Raw genomic sequence first — 15,531 nt, forward strand, 5'->3', positions numbered from 1 at the left:
ACATACACAATTATGTTCAGTCTGGCTTTGCCTATTCAGTTTCAGTCAGAGACCACTGCTTCTTTCAAATAACCCATTTATTTTTGAGGAAAAAAAAATCCTGTCTTCAGACAGGATATGGGGGAGGAGTTAAGGGGTGATGTTTTACACATGCACATCTGGCTACAGTCCAATTATTTCCCTTAAACATTCCCCCAGTTGTTTTCATTTTGCTCCATCCTTTGGCATTCATAAATTTGTGAGATTAATTGTGTGTCAGCAGTCTCCAGGCCTGGAGTTGGGCACTACTTTAATAGCAATATAGCTACAAAACAACTCTATAGAGAAATATATTCACATTTTTTGAAAAGCACAGCCACATATTTCATTTCTGTTTAATATTGTGGCACTGACATTGTACATAAAGAAAGTAGTGTAGTCTTTTAGAGAATTGCCCTGCTCTTAAGATATATATATAAAAACTCAACAGCTTTAAACATAAGAAAGGATTCATCAAGAGTACAATGGAGAGTTCATGTGGCTGGGCATATGTGTTTCTTGTTTTCATCTGATCACTCTGAGAGGCGCGTCAATAGATTGTTTTCCTAGTCCTAGAAAGTGCCACCAATTAAAATCACCTTTGCCAAAGAACAAATTTATCTCAGACATGGTGTAAAAGCATTTTTTTAATTATTTATACTTTGAGAAAACTCACATGCTTTCCAAACTACTGTTTTAAATAAAACGTTTGTGTCCTCTAAAATTTATATATTAAAACCTAACCCCCATGTTATAGTATTAAAAGGTGGGGCCTTTGGGAGCTGATTAGATCATGAGGGTGAAGTCCTCCAGAATGGGACCAGTGCCCTTATCAAAGAGACCCCAGAGAACTTCCATACCTGTTCTGCCATGTAATGATACACAGGGATGGTAATCTATGAACCAGGAAACAGACCTTCACCAGACACTGAATCTGCTAAGCCCCAATCTTGGACTTCCAACTTCCAGAACTGTGAGAAATAAATTTCTGATGTTTATAAGCCATCCAGTCAACTGTTTTTGTTCCAGCAGACCAAACACACTAAGACAACTGCTATATATGAAAAGTGAAACTGGAAACTCCTTGCCTTGATGTTTGGACCTGACAATCTAGATTATGAGCCGAGTGAAGAGCTGTGTTCTTCAGAGCTTGGCACTGCAGCTGCGCTAGGTAAGGGCTTGATAAACGCTGGGTAGCGATGAAAGAACTATTGTTAAATATTGGTAATGAGACAACTTATTCTTGTTTGACATAATCTTGCATTACATACATGACTAGGAAACAAACCTATCAGATGTTGTGGCTTTTTCACAAGTAAACACCACAAGCCACCACAAGGCAAATTTCCATATACATAACCCAGCAGATTGTTCCGGGTCAAGGTTCTAGGATGGGCAATATCGCTGTGGGAAGGATATGGGCAGCTTCTTTAACTCTCCACAAAAACACACAGCCAGTGGAGAAGCGTACAGCACTCCTCCACGTAACAACAGGGGCCAAAATAAGTGGTGTGATATCCCCGCAGAAGAAGACAGAAGGAAAATTTGTATCCACCTATTTATCTCCAAATATGCCATACGATGGGAAGTTTTACCTAAATCAAACTATAACCTAGCAGTAAACTCCTCGTTACATAAGCAGCAAGAGGTACTGCGGTTATTGCATTGGACCCGCTTGCCCTTAGACTATTTATCAGAATCTTTTTTACATCGATAATATTTGAAGTTTGCTGAAAAAAAATTACACACTCTCCTTTGACCTTGATTTCTTCTCCTGAAAAATGAGGTGAATAACATGAGCCCTATCTACTGCGCAAGGTGATGGTGAGGATCAAATGGGTAAGATAAAGAATGGCTAAGCAATCAGCAAACCATGAAGTACAAACAAATGTTGGACTCCATAAAACATTATTCACCATCTTCTATTCTATTGACGGCTCAACACTGAAAACCCAAAATACATCACAGCTTATTCTTTATATAAATTAGGTTACCAAACTCAAGACTAACTGGTAACACATTTGCATAGATTTCTACCTGGCAAACTCGTGGGTTCATGCTAACATAACATGAGAGACGCCTGTTAACAGAAGGCAATGGCTGCTTTGAAAACAATGTAAATTTGACTCAGAGACATAATATGAATATTGACACAGTACTTATAAATGCAATTATATTTTATCTAAGCAAATTTATTTTCATTGCTGAGCTTATATCTAACTAACTGTGGTGCTCTAGCTATTTATTCAAATCCTTGCTACGCACACTATGGGCAAAAAGCTAATAATATCTCAGAGCCATAGTTTCCTTTTACATAAAAAGATAATAATACCTCCTGACATGGTTTTTGTGAAGATTAAGAGATAAGATATGAAGAAGTATTTCTCACATACTGGTCATCCTGTTTTTACTGGATATATCTTAAGAATTATTGAATTCATATTTCCAAAACTATGCTGGTAAAATAAGTCCAGAGTTAAATAAGGCTACAAACAATCCAAGTGATTTAAGTATAGCATCATTAAAACACATGTATATTTATACATATTGCCTGTGCACATATTTTTCTCAGAAAGCTCACAGGAAGTTCTACAGAAGCTGAAATAAACCATAGCAAAATATCTCTCCCTCTCTTTTTAATGTTGAATTCAGAAGTTGTAGTATTATTTTAATATAATAACAGTTCCAATCATCTTAATAATGATGATAAATATACTTACTACTTACATGTTCCTTTAACTTTTCAAGGCATCTTCATATCTATCATTTTATTTTGGTTTTCTGAATGACACTGTTAAGAGTACTAACATCACCTTACATTCTACATCTGATTAAAACCTACTGGGAGAAACAACTTGTCAAAACTGAGACCCAGCAGGGCTGGTCAGAAAAGTTTTGGGAGACCACCATTTACCAAATTCTACCTCCTCACATATAAACCAAAGGTCACAAATGACAATCAGGCACCACTAGCAATAAACAAAAATTTTGAATTCCAGTCCAGATAGGGGATGCTTTCTATAAATACAAAACTAGAGGTGACAATCTGAAAGTAGGCTCCATAAACTAACCATGTTGGCTATCAACCCTCAAATTCAATTTCATTCATAGTACATACTGATGACTGCTGTTAACATCCTGGGTTTACACTGAATTCTTAACCAGCAGCTTAAAGCACTCTTTATATTTTAGGCTAAAACAAGATCACTATTTTTGCTCTACTTTATGGACTGAGATGTAGAGTGATATTGCCCCAGTGAGCTTGAAGAATAACTTAGATTCTGCTGGTTCCACTTTATCTCCAGAGAAATCAACCTCCTGCAATCTTGTGTATATCCTTACCATCATATCGACAGTGAAACCCTAAATATCACTGATGATCAGTTAATAATAAAACCTAGTGGCCTATTTTTACCTCTTCTCATTAAAATTATAGTACTCACCATAGGGTAATGCTGAGAATGTGTGTACTTAAGACACCAGGAAGACATGTTTTAGTCTTACTGGTACTGAAGCCATGTTATTGTCATCATTTCCTCTGTGAGGACACTTAGAGCCAAAGTGCACAGGGCTCTATACACACAATTATGTATCCTGTAACATCACATCTCATACTCTTATTGCCCCACGTCCCAATTTCATCCCTCACTCATATTTCTAAGCCTCCACAAGGAAGATAATGAAGTCTTTTATCCTAAATTTGTTTTGAACATTTTCACTTATGCAACTAAATTTCAGAGAGTATAAGAAATTTTTGAAAACTTGTTCTTACTGTAAATGTCCCATTTTCAGAACTATACCATTTTTCTTTCAAACTCAAAACACCAGCTTCCACTTTTCAATTACCCTTTCCCTTGAGTCCATTTGGTCACCTGGTCCTGTTGAGTTTCTTTTGTAGTTTTACCTATATATATCCTCTGCTGTCCCTCTCTATATTCACAGACCTAGAGCAGGTTTTCAGTGTTATATCTAATTTCACTATCCCTAATATTACATTTGCTTTCCTTCCCTCCAATCTCCCTGTTCTCTAATATATCAAAGCAAATAAAACTTGTTATTATTTTTAGTTGGTTACTTCCCAGATCAAAACTGTCAAGGGTTCCCTACTGAGAGGTGAATTAGTTTAGCTTTCAAACCTTCTACAATCTCCTCGAAAACTACCATTTCAACTCTGTTTTAGTCATCTTTTGCTGTATAACAAATGGCCCCCCAAAACAGTACACATTTATTATCTCACAGTTTCTGTGGGCCAGGAATCTGTGATTGGCTTAGCCAGGTGATTCTGGCTCAGGGTCCCCCATGAGTTGCAATCAAGCTCCCAGGTGGAGCTGCAGTCCTCTGAAGCCTCATCCAAGAGGGAGATCTGCTTTTAAGTTCGCTCACACGGTGACTGACATGTCTCATTTCTTTGCTGGCCATCAGCTGGAAACCACAGTACCTTGCCACATGGGCCTTTCCCTAGGTTGCCTGTGTATCCTTATGACATGGCAGCTGGCCTCTGCCACAGTGAATGACCTAAGAAGGAAAGAGTCGAACAGAGAAGCTACAGTCTTTTATAATGTAACTGCCTCAGAAGTGGCAAACCTTCATTTCTGCCATAGTCTGCTGGTCACTGTGCTGGTTTCCTATTGCTGCTATAACAAGTTACCACAAACTTGGTGGCTTAAAGCAACACAAATTTATTATCTTATAGCTCTAGAGATTAGATGTCTAAAATGGGCTGGAGGTGCTGCATTCCTTTTGGAGGCTCTAGGGAGAATCCATTTCCTTTCTTTCCCAGCTTCTAGAGGCCACCTGCATTCCTTAGCCTGTGGTCCCTTCCTCTATTTTCCTCCAAAGCTAGTAGGGTAACATCTTCTCTCCTCTCTGATGTTTGCTTCCAATCTTATAGATTTTTTCTAATGTTAAATCTACTAGGTCCCTCTCATAGGGACGTGTGATTACGTTGGGTTCGCCCAGAGAATCCAAGATAATCTTCCTATCTCAAAATCTCGAATTTATTCACAGATCACACACTCAAAGTCCCTTCTGACATATAACATATTTACAGGTTCTGGGGATCAGGACATGCACATCTTTGTGTTAAGGGAGTGGGGCACTTATTGAATTTACCAAAGTCACACAAATCAACCCTGGTACAATGTTAGGGAGGGATTATACAAGGATCCATGGAGAGATATTTTTGGGGGCTGGCTACCACAAAACCTATCTTTCACATTGTCCCAATCTTGAGCATGCTTTGATCCTTTTAGCTGGAGCTGTCCAAGTTTTACTTATACATGATAAAGCAAGTATAGCAAAAGGTCAATTGTTGTTACAAAGGATAACATTTATCCTACTATTCACTGTAAATTTCCTTCACCTTTTCAAATGCTTTTCAAAATAAAATGGGAGAAAATGAAGCCTTAGCTTCATGAAATAGTTCTATTAGTTGTCAGAGCATTCTCTTTCCTTCAGTCTCTTATTCATACTTATTATGTACATTACTCATTTGGTTTCAAATAATATGACTTTTCTAATGTCACTGAAATTAAATATATGAATGGAGACTTCCATATGATACTGTTAGATCTTCAGGAAATGAGGACTGTACCTTACATCTTTACTCAATTTTTCTCAAGGCACAACCTGTAAGTATAAGTACTCAATAACTATTAATGAATAAATCATTATCAATGGGTTTTGACTCAGTGAAATATAAGATTTCCCTCCTACATCAGTTTACTTGTAATCACTTTTAAAAATTAAAGACAAAAATCAAGGTGCACCCACATGGGTAAGAGGGTTGCTGTTTGCAAATAAAGATAGTACTGATTTACAGCCAGTCTATTATTATTCCAAAAGTGGAAATATATTTGTGCTGATCCAGTTATGCTCTTTACCCTGTCTCCTGTGCAAACAATGACAACAATTTGGAAGATACCTGAGCAAAGACAGGAGAGAGTGTGTAGCAATGAAACAGATCAACTGTTATTATAAGTAAATATAATTCCCCTGTACTTGTCTTATCAGAACACAGCATGCTTTAATTAACTAAATTTACTCCATATAGGAGAAGATAATTTTTTAAGAACTAGTACTTCCACAAATTAATGATGATCTTACTGTGTAAGTGTCTTTTTTTATACAAAAAAATGTTTAATGTTTAATTATTTTTGAGAGAGAAGGAGACAGAGTATGAGCAGGGGAGAGGCAGAGAGAGAGGGAGACACGGAATCTGAAGCAGGCTCCAGGCTCCGAGCTGTCAGCACAGAGCCCGACGCGGGGCTCGAACTCACAGACCGTGAGATCACGACCTCAGCCAAAGTTGAACGCTTAATTGACTGAGCCACCAGGCACTCTGAATGTCTCTTCTTAAAAGATATAAAGCAATTTAGACAAATGGCACCTTCCTGAGACTTCTTGTGATATCTCATTCAGAAAATGCTTCTTAATATTGATAATGAATGCTTATTTTAGGTACCTTTAATATTAGAAAATAAACCTGAAGCACAGCTATATCCTTCGTCATTTATGAAAACACAAAACAATAAAATAAATTATCTATTTGCAGTCTATGTGCCATCCATAGGATAGTCTACCAACCTTTCGTCATTAGACACTGCTCTTACCAGAAACTTTAGCGGCCTTTCTCTGATATAAGGTACATTAACAAGTTATATTAAACAGTAAAAAAAGGAAATACTAAGTACGACACCAGCTCTAAGTAAAACACTAAGGTATTTGTTCAAAAATGTCAGCCAAGGAAGATAAATTACCAAGGTGTAACTTGTCAGGCCCTTCTAAACCAAACAGTAAAAATCAAGAGTTGGTGTCCAAGTCTCAGATGCTGCCAAGGAAAAAAGTGTTTTTGGTCTCAAATCTTCTCTATTCACTTATGGACACATTTATTTCAAAACAGAGCATAGTCACTTGACAATGGACCCACAGTTAAGCAGGAAAGGTCTCAAAACCTTGTATTTAAAACTTAAACTTACGCTCCATTAATTTATATTTCCTTCCTGAGTTGATGGATTCAAGCCCAGGAAAAAAGAAAAAAAACTCATTCTATATTCAATCATTAAATATATTTAAGTTCCAACTATAGTACTTGTGACAAATATTCTCTAATATTTGAAATTATAATAGTCTCCCTTCACTTCCCATGAAGCATATGCTCTAAGGAATGGTATCACTTTCAATATTTTTAGTCAGTTAAATCAACAGATTAGGTTTTTCTCAGAACATAGCTTACGGGCACCACTATTGCCTCATCATGATTTCAAATTCAGCATTTAAGATGCTCATTTCCTCTTAGGTATGTGGACTCTAAATACTGTTGTGCTAGCTTGGTCCTGGCCATAAGATCCAGAAAACTTAGTCTGCAGGTACCTTCACTTAAGCATGAATCCACCTTGATACTCATTTTGTACATAAAACTGGAAACCTAGCAAAATTAATGCATACTAAACCTGTGACAGACAAACATAAATGCTATAATCATCTTAACTGTTAACCCTAAACTTTACTACTTTTAAATACAAGTAAATCTAGCCATAGTTTTATTCCATTTTAATTTATCCTGAAATAATTCTTGGTATAGACTTCTCCCTGGTTAACTTCAGGATTAAAAAGGTCTCTTTTGAGATCAAGTCCTATATTTTCAATTAGACATCTTTGTCTGCATGGCTCACATACTTGTGAATTTCACTGTATCCCAAACTGAAATGATTATTATCCCTAACATTCCTATTACCTGCACTTTCTCCTGGATCCCTTGTCTGGTTATTGATACTGTCATTCTGCCCACTTGCTTAAACAAAAACCTTGGGATCATCCCCCTCTCTCAATTCTCTCATCAAACTGCTCAATCAAAAGTTTGTCAAGATTACCACTTTACCATCTTCCTTCTTTCACTTTCTCTCCATCTTCACTGCCAGTGCCTTAGTTCTGGCATCCATCATCCTTCACACAGGTTTCCTCATTTCAAGCCACCCTCCACACCTCTACTAGAATAATGTCTCTAACACACAAGCCCACTGCCTTCAAGAACTCTCCACCACCTATAACCATAGCACACCATCTTTCTCTGTACATAGCTGTACTCTTCTCTATACTGCATCATACAAACCTACAACTCAGCTTAACGGTGACAGGTATCAGCAGACAGTATGCATGGACAGATGTAACAAAAATGAAACAGTGAAATCTTGGAAGCCTCCCTATGAAGGGCTTGGTCTTCCTTACAAGGCAGCAGCAATATCCCAATTATGAACCACTTACCAGAAGGACCAAGTTTCAGCTCCTTAGCAGTCTCCCTGATCTGCGCCCTCTTACATTCCACACACGTTTCCCATCATTCTTCTCAGGACCCTGTTTATTCCTTCAACAAATATTTATTCATTCATAGATAGTAAGTACCTCTTATTCACCAGGTGCTGTTCTCTGGTCACATGTAAAAGTTCCCTAAATACATCACTCTTTCATGCTTTCAAGCCTCTATACTTGACATTTCTTGTGTCTGGAATACAATTCCACATCCCCTCTTCTAGATCTCCCTCAACAACAGGGTGAATAAAAATTCAAGGACTGTTATTTACAGAGTTGGGTTTTTTTCTTTTTTTTTTCTTTTTCTTTTTTTTTGGCACTGTTCTATTTATTTATATCTATCATCTGGATACAGAAATCAGCACAACCCAAGATGACTATACAATAAATATTAGTTAAGTCAATTTGACAAACACAGTTCAATATTGTCATCAGCCTAACTCTTCTGTCTAAGGTTGAAATCAGCACATTTTGCAAAGAATGTTTGTATCCCCTCACTCACCACCAAGGAGAAGCTGGCCCTGAGGTCTTGCAGAGCAGGGTAGACAGTATACAGCTCTACTACTTGATTATTTTAAATGGAAAATAAGAAGTAAATAAGAATTTCAGACAAAATACACATCTGATCTACTTCCCTTCCTTCTGTGAAGTCATACCTCCCCAGGAGGTAAATTATGACTCAAGTAATCTCATTCTTATATTCTCCTCTTATACTTTTATCATATGACATTAAATTCTATTTATTTTTTATTTATTTATTTATTTTTAATTTTTTAACATTTATTTATTATTGAGAGACAGACAGACACAGAGTGTGAGTAGCGGAGGCGCAGAGACAGGGGAAGACACAGAATCTGAAGCAGGCTCCAGGCTCTGAGCTGTCGGCACAGAGCCCAACGTGGGGCTTGAACTCACGAACTGTGAGATCATGACCTGAGCTGAAGTCAGTCACCTAAACAACTGAGCCACCCAGGCGCCCCAAATTCTATTTTTTTTAATGTAATAAATTACTCACTAACATGCTCATGGTGACCCTAACCCAAACAAAATCCCAAATCAAAAGAGCTAAAGATGAATAAGGAAGACAATATAGAATAAGTATGGTGGGGGAAATAGTCAATATCACTAGTTAATTCATACCAGTTACAAACTCTCCTCTGCTTGAAATTATGTGCTATTCCTCACAGTTTGTTTTGGAGTTATTAGAACAATTGGAGGTATGACCTTTGAAGTACAAAACTAATCCCTATTTGATAGAAGTTATGTTGAAAAGGAACCAGGATATAGAAAGAGATTGTGAATTCAATGATGGACAGAAGTTAAAATTCAGGCTGAAGAAAAATAGTATCACTATTCCAAACAATGTGGAAACATCACCTTGGTTAGATTCTTTTTTTCTATTTTTAGTTTAACATAAATGAAGACAGGGCTGGCATGATCCCTACAAACTCACAAATTCAATTTTCCTTCTTTTGAGAAAAAAATTTTGTTTTAAGTTTATTTTTGAGAGAGAAAGATACAGAGTATGAGCAGGGTAGAGGAAGAGAGAGAGGAGACACAGAACCCAAAGCAGGCTCCAAGCTCCGAGCTGTCAGCACAGAACCCATGGGGCTCGAACCCACAGACCGTGAGATCATGACCTGAGCTGAAGTCGGATGCTTAACGGACGGAGCCACCCAGGTGCCCCCTCAATTTTCCTTCCTTATGATTTGGTTACCAAAAGGTACAATCCACCAGCTTTCTTCAAACATGGACTCTAAGAATTCATGTCAGGGTAGTTAGCCAGACTAGAGGAGGTCAGACATAGAGAACGCAGACCCAAATGTTCCCTGGCTCTGGCAGCCAGAAAACAAACAAACAAACAAACAAAAAACCTAAAACTAAACATACTCTGATGTACCATCCATAAACTCTAAGAAAATTAGCCTAAGTGACCATCTTTAGAAAATAATTATAATAACATACTGACAATGACAACACCAATTAACACTGAAGTCCTTACCATACTCCAGGTGCTATGTTATGAGCTTTACAGATATGAATTCATTTAATCCTATTTTCATTCACTGAGGAGGCAGAGAGAGATTAAGGCCCCAGGTCTCACAGCTAATAAGTGGCAGCCTAGCTCTAGAGTCTCCCCCATTCACTACAGCCCTCCCAGTTGGTTGTTAAAAGCTTGAGTCCAACACACCTGTGTTCAAATAGCAGCTTTGCCATTTATTAGCTGTGAGATGTGAAGCAAGGTACCTGACCTCCCAAGCCTGCTTCCTCATCTATCAAAGAAGAATATTAATGGTACTCCTACTTGAAAAGGTTGTTGTGAAGATGTAAAAAACAGTGCATTTAACATAGATCTCATGCTTAAAGTATGTGAATTTAAAGCTTAACTAGAACAAAACCAAATAACTCTGATTTCTCTTCATGTGATATTCTTCTATTGTGTGATCCTTTCCCTCAAAAACATTTATGTAAAAGCTAATTTGCTTTTATAGTGCATAGATTTCTAGCTCCTTCCAAACTTGCTTCTTAAACATAATCAGAAAAAATGCAGCTAAGTTTCTAAACAGAGCTGCAAGGGATTTTTTTTTCACATACTGCAAAACCCAACATTTTGCTATGAGTTTTGCTCTCAGTTCTTTGATGATGCTACTAAAACTGGAAGTCAGATTTCTGCAAAAGAAAAAAAAAAGAAACAAGATAATGGGTATTTCACTTAAATATCACAACAAACTGTTTCCCGGTTACAGAAACTGATGTTCATATCAAATAACTAATCCAATGTCATCCGGCCAGAAAATGGAATATGAGTCCACGTCCATAGCTGCAAATACACTTTCTAACAAGTCAAGTTTGCTTGGGAAGTTTTCTTTTAAATCACCTAAGATCTTTCTAAGGTTTCTTCCTATCCCTAAGTTCAAGTTAACTATCTCCAAGTTAATTTCCTGTTCCTAAGACTCAAGCTACCAAAATATTTTTTACCAGAATAGTTTAAAAAGACTACTTGGTCAAGACTCATTGGCCATTAGTGGTCACATTTAGAGAGCTTAACAAGCCAAAAAGTCAGTGGATGGCTCAACCATTTGAAAACTAAATACCCTTAGGCAAAAAGTTGTTTTTCCTGAAACCTAAAGCCCAGAAGAGAGGATGAAAGGATTATATGATTCTTCAGGGCTTAATGAAAATAACACAATTACTATTTTTCTTCTGAGAAGCAGCAGTCACAGAAATGTAGCTAGGAAGACTGGACTTTGAGTAGCTCCAGAATCCAGATGACACGTAGAGGAAGGAGTATTTGAACCCATTCAAGCTCTGGGAGGGCCTGATCTTAGCCCACTCTGGTTGCTGGAAAACTGGAAGAGACTTTTCTACTAAGAAGTTTCTGGAGTGAAGGAAAATGCCACTCATTACAGAATACTACCCGGACAACGTGCAGAAATAGAGGAGGAATCTGCCTTGTAACAGGAGTTGGATGGTGACAGTAACAAAAACAAACTATGGTGAAACCTGAACTATGTGAATAATTGTTTAAAAGAAAAAGCTAATGAATATATCCAAAGACTAGTACAATTTTCACAATCCCTGACTTTATCAATCACTAATAAACATTTACACCACTAGACCTATGAAAATTTAAATGCAAAAGAACCATATTCATCCCAAAAATGTATGCCAATTTTCATCTCTTGAAGCAATAGTGTAAACCCCTTATTTGTGGATCCATCCACCTATCATTATTGCAATTTGGCCTGCAGGACTTGATAATCTATACCTAATTTTAAAATGTCTAGGAAGTGGGGCACATGGGTGGCTCAATAGGTTGAGCATCTGACTCTTTATTTCAGCTCAGGTCATGATCTCACAATTCAGGAGACCAAGCCCTGCATTGGGCTCTGTGATCCGCTGATGGCACGGGGCTGCTTGGGAGTCTCTCTCTTCCCCCTCTCTTTCTGCCCCTCCCCTGCTTGTGCTCTCTCTCTCTCTCAAAAATAAATGCATAAACATTTAAAAGATAAAATGTCATCAATACAGGTTTTGACAAGCAATAAGACTGTGGGAGGGGCCTATGTCAATGTGGAGTTGGCCAGGGACACCTTGCAAATCTAATGTCTGCATTAGGGCTTCCTGTGCAGAGATCTGCTGTGCATTTAATACTTCCAATGAGGGAAAGAAGGCTAGAACAGGAAGAGAATACTTTCAACTAAGCCATGTCTCTCAGGGATCCCATATACTTCAATTGCTTTGTGGAGACAAGCCAGGGCATTTGGTTGCTCATGAGCAACTCTAATCACTCCAGCACCCTGTGGTACTCCAGACACATACTTGGAATGTTTCCAGAGAGCTGTTCTCAATCAGGCAATGCCTTGATAACAGAACAACTGTATACTCAGTCCTGTTTAAAGCGTCTATCCTGCCATCACCATTGAACCTTTTGTTAAAATATGCAAGGTTCCTTCTACCCTGTGTTAACTCATACAGGAAGAAGTAACGGACCATAATGAAGAAATAGATGTGCTTCCATATTTTCCCATTATTGTGCAGTTAACCTTTCAAAGAAACGCTGATACAATGAGAGGGAGACTGCATGGAACAACTAATGGAAAAGACATTCATTCATTTAACAAGGATTCACCTCCACCCACTCCAAACTATTGTAAAGTAAATTATAATAAGGTAGTTAAAACCATAAGGATTTTTTTTTTTAATTCTGAAATAGAGCAAAGCTGTGCTAATGTTCAGGAAAACTACGTAACACCCATGAAATCTAACAAGTATAATTACTCCCGGAGATGGTATGTTCATGTTTTCCCTTTGTAGTCTTTTATCTAAAGAACCCAAACTCTCAGAGCATCAGGAATTAATCTCCACTTTGCAGGAAATTGCACTTAAAAAAAAATCTTATTGTGGTAATATAAGTTATCAAGACAAGTTTCAAAACTTTAGAGTCTCTCTACTTGAACTTCTTATGAGATATTTTGGAAAAATGTGGGCTGAATAACTAACTGGCTTCAAAGTTTCAGTATGCTGATTTTGATAAATTCTTTGAAGGTAAACTCTGTGCCTGTTTGTTCTGTGTAATATAATTGAGGATCTCAGTTACGTAAAAGAATCATGAGGTTTTCTTTCTTAGTAAGTAATGAGCAGTTTTCAGTTTAAAATTCTGTATGAAATCAATTCTCTGCCATTCATGGACCTGAAAATGAACTTATAGATGACATAAATCTTTCTTGTTCCTTTTTGGTCTCAGAGCTCCCACTGTTAGCCATGTGAGGATTTTAGAGCATGAGGTAGGGGAAAGTTAAATAGAAATTCAAATCAGTGAGTTCTATTTTTTAAGCAGCTCTGATAAAACTGTAAGAGATTAAAAATGGCTCGCAAAACAAGATGCTGGGTGGGGAGAGGAAGCGTGATTATTCCTATTATTAATTGCACAAACATATTTTAAGCATATACTCTGTCCTAGGTACCTCGCTTGTGCCAGACACTTGAAATACAAAGATGGCTCAAAACCTTTGAAGGTATTCAGGTCCAATGCTGACTTGATACCTGTTGCTAGAGATTACAGAGTTGGCAGCACGTATTCCTGGAACTCAAAAAACTTTCTATATGTGTATTGTAGATTCTGTATGTGAAATAATTACTATGATAGCAGACAGTACACACAAATCCTTTGTTATAACATGTGTGATGATTCATACATATAGCATGATTAAAAGTATCAAGTGGAGAAGAAAAAGAACAACAACAACAAAATCACAAGAATGTGATTCTCAGGCAGCTAAAGACCTCTCTAAGTGACGGCCTCAGTCATAATTGTCCCACCAATCAACCATAATCTTCAGCTGCAGTATTTTAGCATTTGTCTCATTCAGCGCACATGTATCAAACACTATTCTGATTACTGGAGATCTGATGAAAAAAGACTGGATGCCCATTCTTAAGGAGGAATCTGACACACAATCCAACAAACAATACAGCAGAATATGGCTCAGGCCGTGATCTAGGGGTTTATGAGATCGAGCCCTGTATCAGGCTCTGTGCTGACAGCAAGGAGTCTGCTTGGGATTCTCTCCCTTTCTCTCTGTCCCTCCTGTGCACTCTCTCTCTCTCTCTCTCTGTCTCAAAATAAATACATAAACTTAAAAAAAATCATTTGATTTTGTTCCATATTCCAAAGACGCAGCACATAAAATGTGCCTAGCACATACAATGTAACTGATAAAAGTTTGTGGAATAAATAAATATTCTTAGCAATGGGAAGAAATCACAAATATATAATTGCTGGCTTGGAGCAGATTAAAAACTTTAGTAGAGAAAAAAATTTTAGTTGAGAAATGCTACAAAGACATATAAAATTAATATTACAAATAGGGGGTTTACTAAATAAAAGCACTGAAGGTTTACATGCAATATTTGCTTTAAGGCACACTACCCTGGCCTGGCAGTGGTTAGGAAAGGCTTCGTGGAAGAAACAAGGAGCCTTGCAGGATTGCTCTAAATTTCATGAGATAGAAGAATGGTGGGCATCCTGTAGGGAAATCACTTTTGAAGGTCCGTGAGGATACCAGTTTAGCTAGAGATTTGGAATGGGGCAGATAACATAACTTATAGACCAGGACTGGATTTAAGAGATTTTACATACTAAGGCTCAAGTATTTGAACTGTATCCTAGAAATTATAGGAAACCACCAAAAGCCTTTGAGTAGCATGGTAACATAAAAGCTATACATATTTTTATATATTAAACATATTGAAATATCTTTATTCCCTTACAAACATACACTTTAACTTATTTCTTTTCTGAAATGCATTATAGTCTTAGGTCTTTTGTTTTTTACTTTTTTTGAAGTTTTTTTTCTTAATGTTTATTTTTGAAAGAGAGAGAGACAGAGCATGAGCAGGGAAGAGGCAGAGAGGGAGGGAGACACAGAATCGGAAGCAGGCTCCAGGCTCTGAGCTGTCAGCACAGAGCCCAATGAGAGCCTCGAACTCACAAACTGTGAGATCATGGCCTGAGCCAAAGTCGGATGCTTAACCAACTGAGCCACCCAGGCACCCCTTTTGTTTTCTACTTTTTAAAAAACTTTTTACTTTGACATAATGTTTGAGTTACCAAAGAGTTGGGAAGACAGTACAGAGTTCCTTCCCATCTACACTTCACCCAATAAAGCTGTATTTTTGAAAGATTAATTGGGTTAAGGACCAGTT

General features: G+C 37.5%; 1 protein-coding gene across 12 annotated transcripts in view; it reads right to left on the minus strand.

Annotated features, from left to right (window-relative positions):
- DNM3 (dynamin 3) overlaps window positions 1–15,531 on the minus strand; it is a 569,179-nt gene that overhangs the window by 210,784 nt on the left and 342,864 nt on the right. The window lies entirely within an intron of this gene.

Source organism: Herpailurus yagouaroundi, unplaced genomic scaffold (genome assembly GCF_014898765.1).
Source record: "Herpailurus yagouaroundi ecotype Mexico unplaced genomic scaffold, PumYag 205, whole genome shotgun sequence".
In the NCBI taxonomy this organism is placed as follows: domain Eukaryota; kingdom Metazoa; phylum Chordata; class Mammalia; order Carnivora; family Felidae; genus Herpailurus; species Herpailurus yagouaroundi.